At 37.8% G+C, this 9,415-nt stretch overlaps 1 pseudogene; it reads left to right on the top strand.

Moving 5' to 3' along the window:
• Positions 1 to 975: 975 nt before the first annotated feature.
• LOC101417424 (olfactory receptor 2T2-like) lies at positions 976 to 1,920 on the top strand (annotated as a pseudogene).
• Positions 1,921 to 9,415: the final 7,495 nt, after the last annotated feature.

The following is a 9,415-nucleotide window of genomic DNA, read 5'->3' as shown; positions in this document are numbered from 1 at the left end:
TGTTTTAACCAGTCACAGTTCTTAAAAACAAGAACAGATAAAAAAAGTTAACATTACCTATATTTATTGACTTCCCATTTATTTATGTATTTTTAAAAAGATTTATTTATTTATTTCTCTCCCCTTCCCCCCCACCCCACGCTGGTTGTCTGTTCTCTGTGTCTATTTGCTGTGTCTTCTTTGTCTGCTTCTGTTGTTGTCAGTGGCATGGGAATCTGTGTTTCTTTTTGTTGCATCATCTTGTTGTGTCAGCTCTCCGTGTGTGCAGCACCATTCCTGGGCAGGCTGCACTTTCTTTCATGCTGGGTGGCTCTCCTTACACAGGGGACACTCTTGCGTGGCAGGGCATTCCTTGCGTGCATTAGCACTGCGCATGGGCCAGCACCAAACAGGTCAAGGAAGCCTGGGGTTTGAACCGCAGACCTCCCATGTGGTAGACAGATGCCCTAACCACTGGGCCAAGTCCACCGCCCCCATTTATTTAAATGCAATTTGATGACTTTGAATGATCCTATGTGAAACTTTAAATGATAAAGAACAATTTAAATTAAATTTCTATATAGATACAGACTGCAAGGAAATATGGGGGATATGGCACAGCTACAACTCTCAGAAAATTTTCAACTAAAGCAGTAAGTTTAGAGAATGCATATAGAATTAAGATTCACAAAAATAAAAAAGACTCTGAATCTGGCACTTTATGAATTTCTTTTATTTTTTTTTTATCTTCTAACAAGTAGCAATATAGGCTTTATATGAACTTTTCACAGATGATATGTTTTGAGATAATTCTCTCTAATATGAAACATATAATTAATTTTGGAAATAAGATTCAAAAGACTGTGACCCAAAATCCCTGTTTTTTCTTTCAGTCCACACTGCTTCTGTACAGTATTCATGATGGGTGATTCTTAAATATTGGATTGTTAAATAAATAACTTTCTGTCTTTAAAATTGTAGGAGCTATCATGTGCCATGGACATGGAGGCAATTTTTAAGAACTCCACTGACTTCATCCTCTTGGGACTAATCATCCATCCTGTGTTCCCTGGGCTTATCTTTACAGTGGTCTTTTCCATCTTTGCGGTGGCTGTAACAGCCAACATGGTCATGATTCTGCTCATACATATGGACTCATGTCTCCACACACCCATGTACTTCTTACTCAGCCAGCTCTCCATCATGGATACAGTGTATGTCTGTATCACCATCCCCAAGATGCTGCAAGACCTTCTGTCCAAGGAAAAGAACATCTCTTTCCTAGGCTATACAGTTCAGAAATTCTTTTATGTGACCCTGATTGGAGGGGAATGTTTCTTGCTCAGCCTCATGGCCTATGACAGTTTGTAGCTGTATCCAACCCCCTCCGATACCCTCTACTCATGAACCGCAGGATTTGCTTGTTTATGGTGGTGGGCTCCTGGGTCGGTGGCTCCCTGGATGGATTTATGCTGATCACTGCCACTATGAGTTTCCCTTTCTGTGAGTCCCGAGAAATCAATCACTTTTTCTGTGAGATCCCAGCTGTGCTGAAGCTATCATGTATCGACACCTCCCTCTACAGGACCCTAATGTATGCCTGCTGTGTGCTGATGGTGCTCATTCCCTTATCTGTCATCTCTATCTCCTACACATGGATCCTTATCACCGTTCATCGGATGAACTCTGCTGAAGGCTGGCGCAAAGGTGGTGAGCATTTTCTATGGGACATCCTTCTACACCAATGTTCTACCCCCTTCATATCACACACCAGAGAAAGACAAGGTAGTGTCTGCCCTCTACACCATCCTCACCCCCATGCTCAATCCGCTCATCTACAGCTTGGGGAATAAAGAAGTGGCGGCAGCTTTGAGGAAGGTCATGGGGAAGTGTTCTTCCTCTCAGAAAATCAGAGCAGGGGATGTGACAAGGAAATTCTAGAGGTTCCAAGCCCTGGGTACAAACAACCTTGTTGCTGTCTCCAGGGACACCTCGTTTTCATTTCTTTGACTGCTCAAGCAAATACCATACATAGGTAAGCTTAAATAATCAGAATGTATTTTCTCAGTTTTATGACTAAATGAAAATCCAAATCAAGTCACCATAAGGACAATGCTTTCTCCCCAAAGACTGGATTCAGTGACTGCTTGGCAGAAATCCTTGTTCCTTAACTTGTCATATGTCATGGCAAATGTCAGAGTCTCCTGGTATCTCCATTCTCTTCCAGGTTCCTTTGATGTTCAGCATCTGGCTGATCCCTCTGCAGCTTTCTCTCTTCATCTGAATTTCATTCATTTTATAAAGGACTCCAGTCATAGGCATACTTAACTAAAGTAACTTTATCAAAATGTCCTACTGAAAATGGGCTCACAGCCACAAGAATGGATTAAGCTTAAGAAAATGTTTTTCTGTGATACCTCTGACTCCAAATTGCCACATATATAGTCTTTCAAGAAAATATATTGTGAAAAAATGCTTTTTATCCTTTTGATAATACTTAAATATTTGCAGAAAAAATTACTTCTGTCACCAGCATCATTTAAGAATTATAGCTGAGGTCAGTATCTCAGCATCAGCAGATATGCCCATCTGGATTGAGTAATATTTTCCTGGAAGCTTCATCAGCAAGTAGCATGGTTCCTAAATAATCTCAATCTTGTCAACAATTTTTTATAAGAGCCCAGAATGGATTTTTAAGGTTTTATTTTAATAACATAAAAACAACTCAGAATTTTCTGTTGTAACCACTTTCAAATTGGCAATTCGATGGTATTAATTACATTAACAAGACAGCACTACCATCACCAGCATCCATTACCCAAACTCTATTAGATGGGTTCATGTGTCCTTCATGTATCTATTGCTAATTAACTTTTGATTGGAAAGTTGCTAGGAGCATTTGCCAAGTCATTGATGATCTAATTTAAAAAATGCAGCAGAAGTAAAATATTTTCTAATTATAATATTTTAACTGACTTGTTTATTTAGGAAACTATTGTAAATATGATTTCATTGTATTTTGTGGTCTCTATTCATAGTCATTTTCCATGGACCTCTGTATATTCTTAAAACTGAAATTAAAATATAGTATAAAGTGACCATTATCCCTAATTAAATTTAATATGTCAATAAATATTTTATGATTGATTGAAGATTGATTTATTCTATTAGAATATGTAGTTGTTACAATCTTACAAATTTTTCCATGTATGCTTTAATAAAATGATAATACATAAATGTAGGAGGAATAGAACAAGAAAAAGTTATTTACTAACTTAGCACCATTGAGATAAATTGCTCAATTTTCATCATCTCAAATTCTCCATTTGACAGGTTTTTGTTTTTTTTTACTTTTTGTTTTTATTTTTTTAATGTTACATTAAAAAATATGAGTCCCCATATACCACCCCACCCCCCTAACCTCACTCCTCCCCCCATAACAACAACCTCCTCATCACCATGAGACAGTCATTGCATTTGGTGAATACATCTTTGAGCACCACTGCACCTCATGGTCAATGGTCCACACCATAGCCCACACTCTCCCACAGTCCACGCAGTGGGTCATGGGAGGACATACAATGACAGGTAACTGTCCCTGCAGCACCACCAGGACAACTCCAACCCTGGAAAATGCCCCCACATCACAACTCTTCCTCCCACCCCTACCCCCAGCAGCCACCATGACCACTTTCTCCATACCAATGCCACATTTTCTTCTATTACTAATCACAATAGTTCATGAATAGAATATCAGTAAGTCCACTTTAATCCATACTCTATTCCTCCATCCTGTGGACCTTAGAATGGTTGTGTCCACTCCACATCTATATCAAGAGGGGGCTTAGATTCCGCATGGATGCTGGATGCAATTCTCCTGCTTTCAGTTGTAGGCACTCTTGGCTCCCTGGTGTGGTGGTTGACCTTCTTCATCTCCATGTTAGCTGAATGGGGTAAGTCCAATAAACCAATGTGTAGGAGTTGCTAGTCTGTTGAGGCTCAGACCATGGCTATCACATGGTCAGTCCAGAGATTCAGGTCCCCTGGGTATACATTAAACCCCTTCACCAACTACAGTTCCAGTAAAATTAACAGGAGAGGCTTGTGGACAAAGATCACATCTAAGTCCAGCTCCATCACACAGAAACAAACTCCAAAGTAGGGCCATCTGAGATGGCACTGAACTCCATCTGCCATGATCATAGAACCTGTGGGTCTCTGTAGCCCTCAGAAGAACCAACACCTGGGGTTGTATCTACTTATGTTTTTAGGCAAACATTTTTCTTTTTAACTAGGTCTGGTGTTTTAAAAGTGATTGTGATTTTTTGAATGTAACATTAAAAAAACAAAGACAAAAAAATTTAGTTATTTTATGTACAAGATATACATAAGATATATTTGTATAGTCTAAAATATAAACCATAATGTAAACCCAAATGGAACCATGGTTGAAAGCTATGTTTCAATATCTGTACATCAGCTTCAGCAAATATAATATGAACATGTAAAAATGTCATTGCTGCAGAGGGGACAAAGTATTTGATGTTGGATATATGGGAGTACCCTATATTGTATATGTGAATTACTGTAATCTAAAACTTTAGTGAAGACAAACTTAATAATTAGGAAAAAAAAAGAAAGGATGTAGACACGGAGGAAGAAATGAAATTGCCTTGCCACTGTGCATACAGGGCAACACCTACTGCAGTGATGAAAGGCAAAATGTCACGAACAAAGGTTTTTCATTTTTTCATTTTTCGACACCCCAATTTATTTTTCTTTATTTTATTTTTCTAAATTAGTATGTATTCTATATCTAAGCTTTAAACCCATCACTCTATTCCATTTCAGTATTAATGAAACTTGGCAATATATTAGGCTTCATTTTTGAAGAAGTTTTGGACCACAGAGAGTTTCAACTTTGACAGGGGAGGAATACAGGTATGGGGTGTTATTGATGGGGGTAACATGGTTGGGAGGGAGTTCTCCAGGGCATGTATACAGGGTACATAAAAATGCTTGAATATTTCATAGTAGTTACAGTTAAAAATCACAACTGAGAGAGTGCTGAGTTCCTAGCCAGGGGAGCTCTATCACATTCCCCAATAGAACAGCAAAATCCCCCAAGTGCAATGGCAAAGACCAATAAAGGATGGTCCAACAATGAGCCCTTGACACTGATGACTATGTTTATGAGCCTGTGCAACTGAATTTCAACTAGCCCTAGAGCTGTATGGTGCCTAAGAGTTACCTCCTGAGAGCCTCCATGTTGCTCAAATATGGCCACTCTCTAAGTCAAACTCAGCATGTAAATGCATTACCTTCCCCCCAGTGTGGGACATGACTCCCGGGGATGAGCCTTCCTGATCCTGAGGGATTACTATCAAGCATCAGCTGATGATGTAACTAGAAAAAGACCTTGAATAAAAAGGTCAACTCAGACTAGCAGAATATCTCAGCCTACCTGTAATATCAGATGTTAAAAACTGCTTTTAGACCCTGAATAAAAGGGGGAAATGGAAAGGACAAATGAGTATATATGGCTATGAGTCTCCAAAAAAGAGTCAGGAGGTCATCAGAGGGGTTGTGCTTACACACACCTCAGTAGAGTCCCAGAGACAGCCAAAGTAGATACAATACCTGGTTGATGTGGGAGGACTGGGGTGAGGGGGGTTGGGGTATATGGGGTATATGGTTCTGAGGGCTACAGAGACCCAAGGTTCTATAATCACAGCAGATGACTCTGGACTTGAGTGTCATCTCAGTTGGCCCTACTTTGGAGTTTGTATACCTGAGTGTGATGGAGTTAGAATCAGATGTGACCTTTCTTCACATGTCTCTTCTGTCACTTTAACTGGACCTGCAGTTGGTACTGGGATTGGTGTATACTCAGGAGACCTGTATCTCTGGACTGTGTGACAGCCAGGCCCTGAGCCTCAGCAGACTTGCATCTCCTACCCTCTGGTTTATTGGACTTACCCCAGCCAGCTAACAGGGAGGTGAAAAAGTTCAACACCACACCAGGGACCCAACAGTGCCTAACAACTGCAAGCAGGAGAATTGCATACATCATCCATATGGAATCTAAACCCCCTCTCCATATAGAGGTGGAGTAGACATAACCATCCCAGGTTCCAAAGGATGAGACAATACAGTATGGAATAAAGTGGACTTACTGATATTCTAATATGGAACTATTGTGACTAGTAATGGAAGAAATTGTAGCATTGATGTGGACAATGTGGCCACAGTAGCTGCTAAGGGTAAGGAGAGGGAAGAAGAGATATGATGTGGGGGCATTTTTAGGACTTGCAGTTATCCTGGGTAGTACTGCAGGGACAGATGCTGAACATTGTATGTCCTCCCATGGCCCACTTGGTTGCCTGGGGGAGAGTGTAAACTACAATGTAAACCATTATCCATATGGTGCAGCAGTGCTCCAAAATGTATTCACCAAATGCAATGAATGTTCCATGATGATGAAAGAGGTTGTTGATGTGGGAGGACTGGGGTGAGGGGGGTTGGGGTATATGGGGAGCTCTTATATTTTTTGAGTGTAACATTTAAAAAAAATAAAGAGAGAACAAAAGAGTGATTGTGAATCTGCATGCAAAGACTTAATATAGTAACTAAGCAGAGACCACAATGAAATTTATACCATCCATGAACTTATCTTTACCCACATGTTGTTTGTAAGAGCTTCAGATATTATACATAAAAAAGTTTTGTTACAACTGGTATACATCTTCCCTACAAGAAGGCTTAGAATAGAATAAATGGTGGCTGAAATGAGTGATTTCATATTGAAGATTTTTCATAAAATATATTACATGAATAAATAAATTTATTCTATTGCAAATATTGAGGAGAAAATGTTTCTTTTATCATTGTTGGTGTGAATTAAAATATTCCTTTCAATAAGCTAATTACAAAGTTGTTCTTAAAATTTTTAATAACTGCAACTTTCCTCTTAAATGAAACAAGCAAACAGCAACAACAACAGCAAAAGAAAGAGATGGCAAGAAAGTCCTGGATGACTGATTTTCTTCAACTTGGAAAATGGATTACCGTTCAGTTACAAAATATACTCAATGTGACATTATTTCAGTGCAATTCCCTTTTCAATTAGCTTTGAATCTCTGCACTTGTTCTAATCCCTTCTCTCTTTTACACCCCACCGTGCCTGTGTCCCTCCTGGGCTTTCCATCCAAAAAAGAATTTTGTACTACATATTTCCCCTCTGGCTATTTTGTCTTTTATTCCCATTTCTTCAGGATTCTGCCTAGGACTAGGTTGCTCTATATCTAAAAAAGGTTTCTTTCTTAAATTTCCAATATAAATTATACAATTAACTGGAGCAATTAACAGAAATATTGATAAATATTTCAAAAATACCTGAAAAAATCAAGCAAGAAGGTTTATTTGGTTGAGTTCCCAGGAATATCATAGGAGATATGTCTAGGGAACTTTTGGGGTGTTATTAACAAATGATTTCTTGACTTCAGTGGCTCTTAAATTGTGTATTCACTTTATGATATTGTACTAAACTCAACAATTAAATGGTGTACACTTTTCTATATAGGCTATATCTTAATACAATTTAAAATAAAAAAGCAACATCATATATATGGTGGCTGCCTACTCCTCCTCGTAAATAGAACAAGTCCCCCCAGTCTTCTGACCAAATTCTATTAAATGAAAATTTATGGCCACCAGATTTTTTTCTTTTTTAAAATTATTATGAAATATTAACTTGTGTATGAAAATTACAAATTACAATAAAAATAATAGAATACTCATTATACCCAGAATATGTCAAACAGTTGTAGATTTGGGACAAGAGATAAAGTGGAAACTGTCCTCATTGTTCCTGGCATATATAGCTACTTTATCTAACTTTGATTCTGATTCTTACAAAGTCTTATAAGATATTGCACAATTAGTTCCATGGGAGATATGGGAGATGCAAAAGCTGATATTCAAAGCAAATTATTGCCTATCCCAAGCAACAGAAAGATGGGAGGCTCAGAATCACATCCTCTGCATCCTCATTCAATAATTAGGTGCCAAACCATGGCATTGATATTAAGTGATAGAAATTTTCCATAGGTAGGAAAGATGTGACACAATGTGTAGCTGCCAGGTTTTTAATGCTAATAATGACCTAGGGATGAATGTCCTTGAGGGAACAAATACTAATACATCTCATGTTCATTTTCTGAAGGATAATGGCTTGGCTGGTCTACCTAGGACCTGATATTCCATGATAAGTGGCAGTAAGATGAAAACCAGTGGGGCCTTTTTTTCAGGTGAGTATATGAAACTTACATTAACTAAACCTTTTCACCTATACATTTATTTCATAACAATACAAAATTTATAATAGCTTATAGCATAAAATCTACTTAGTTTAAAGATTTTTAAAAGAAAAGAATATAGGAACTAGGAAAGATTGAAAGCATTCAGACTACTATTTAGTGTGGAGAAGAGATTGTATTCCAAACCTCTTTTAACTTTAAAAGAAGTCAAATCCTGCTAACATGCCTGTAAACAATGTGAGAAGAAAATGTGTGTTTCCTGAGTCTATAGAGAAGTTACTTTGACAAGGCTGGCACTTTCAATAATGGATGATTTCATGGAATTGAACAGGTTAGTCAACTGAAATAACTGATTCACAAATGTGTGATTAGCTAAAATCAGAATTTTTGAAAATATTTTGTTTGGAATTTTGTTTAGGTTAAATCTTTTTAAACTTGAATGTCTGTCTTGTCACACATTTACTGAACATCTCTTTGTTTCCTTCAAAGTCCCAGATCATCAAAGATGAGGAGAATTTTAAATGTTTCTTTTTCCACTACATTCCTTGGATTTCTACCTTTTGCTAATAATATAAGTGATGTACAAATGCCTGGAGAATCAAATGTGATTATTTTACTTTCCTGAGCAATTAAAACTTAATTAAATAGATTTTATTCATCACCTTAGCAAAATTAGGGCCTTTATTTTGTACTGCGATGCTTGCCAAGAAACTAGAATCTGCCTGATATTTAATACATGCTTGATGCACTACAAGATAATTATTAAGAATTGTGAATTTAGAAGGTTTTTAATCAATAGTGCCTGCTGTTTTAGCCTAGAATTGTGACTGACTAACTTGTCCATTGCCCTTTGGAATGTTGTACCATTATTATGCAGGCAATCCCCCCACCTGTTAACCAAAAATCAAATTTTTAAAAGGAACATGTTACCAGCTGTGACATTTTCTTGCTCTGTTTGTATTCCCTGAAAAACTAAAAGTTTAAAACCTTTATATTCTTGTTCAGTGTACCATAAATAGACTAGAACCAAGACCCCTCTAGAAAACGCATCTCCTCTATGGAGGGCTGGCCACTACCCCACCCACTGGATGGATTTGATTAATTTTGATGAGATCATT

This window comes from Dasypus novemcinctus, chromosome 22 (assembly GCF_030445035.2).
Source record: "Dasypus novemcinctus isolate mDasNov1 chromosome 22, mDasNov1.1.hap2, whole genome shotgun sequence".
In the NCBI taxonomy this organism is placed as follows: Eukaryota; Metazoa; Chordata; class Mammalia; order Cingulata; family Dasypodidae; genus Dasypus; species Dasypus novemcinctus.
This window is presented reverse-complemented; position numbering and strand designations above follow the sequence as displayed.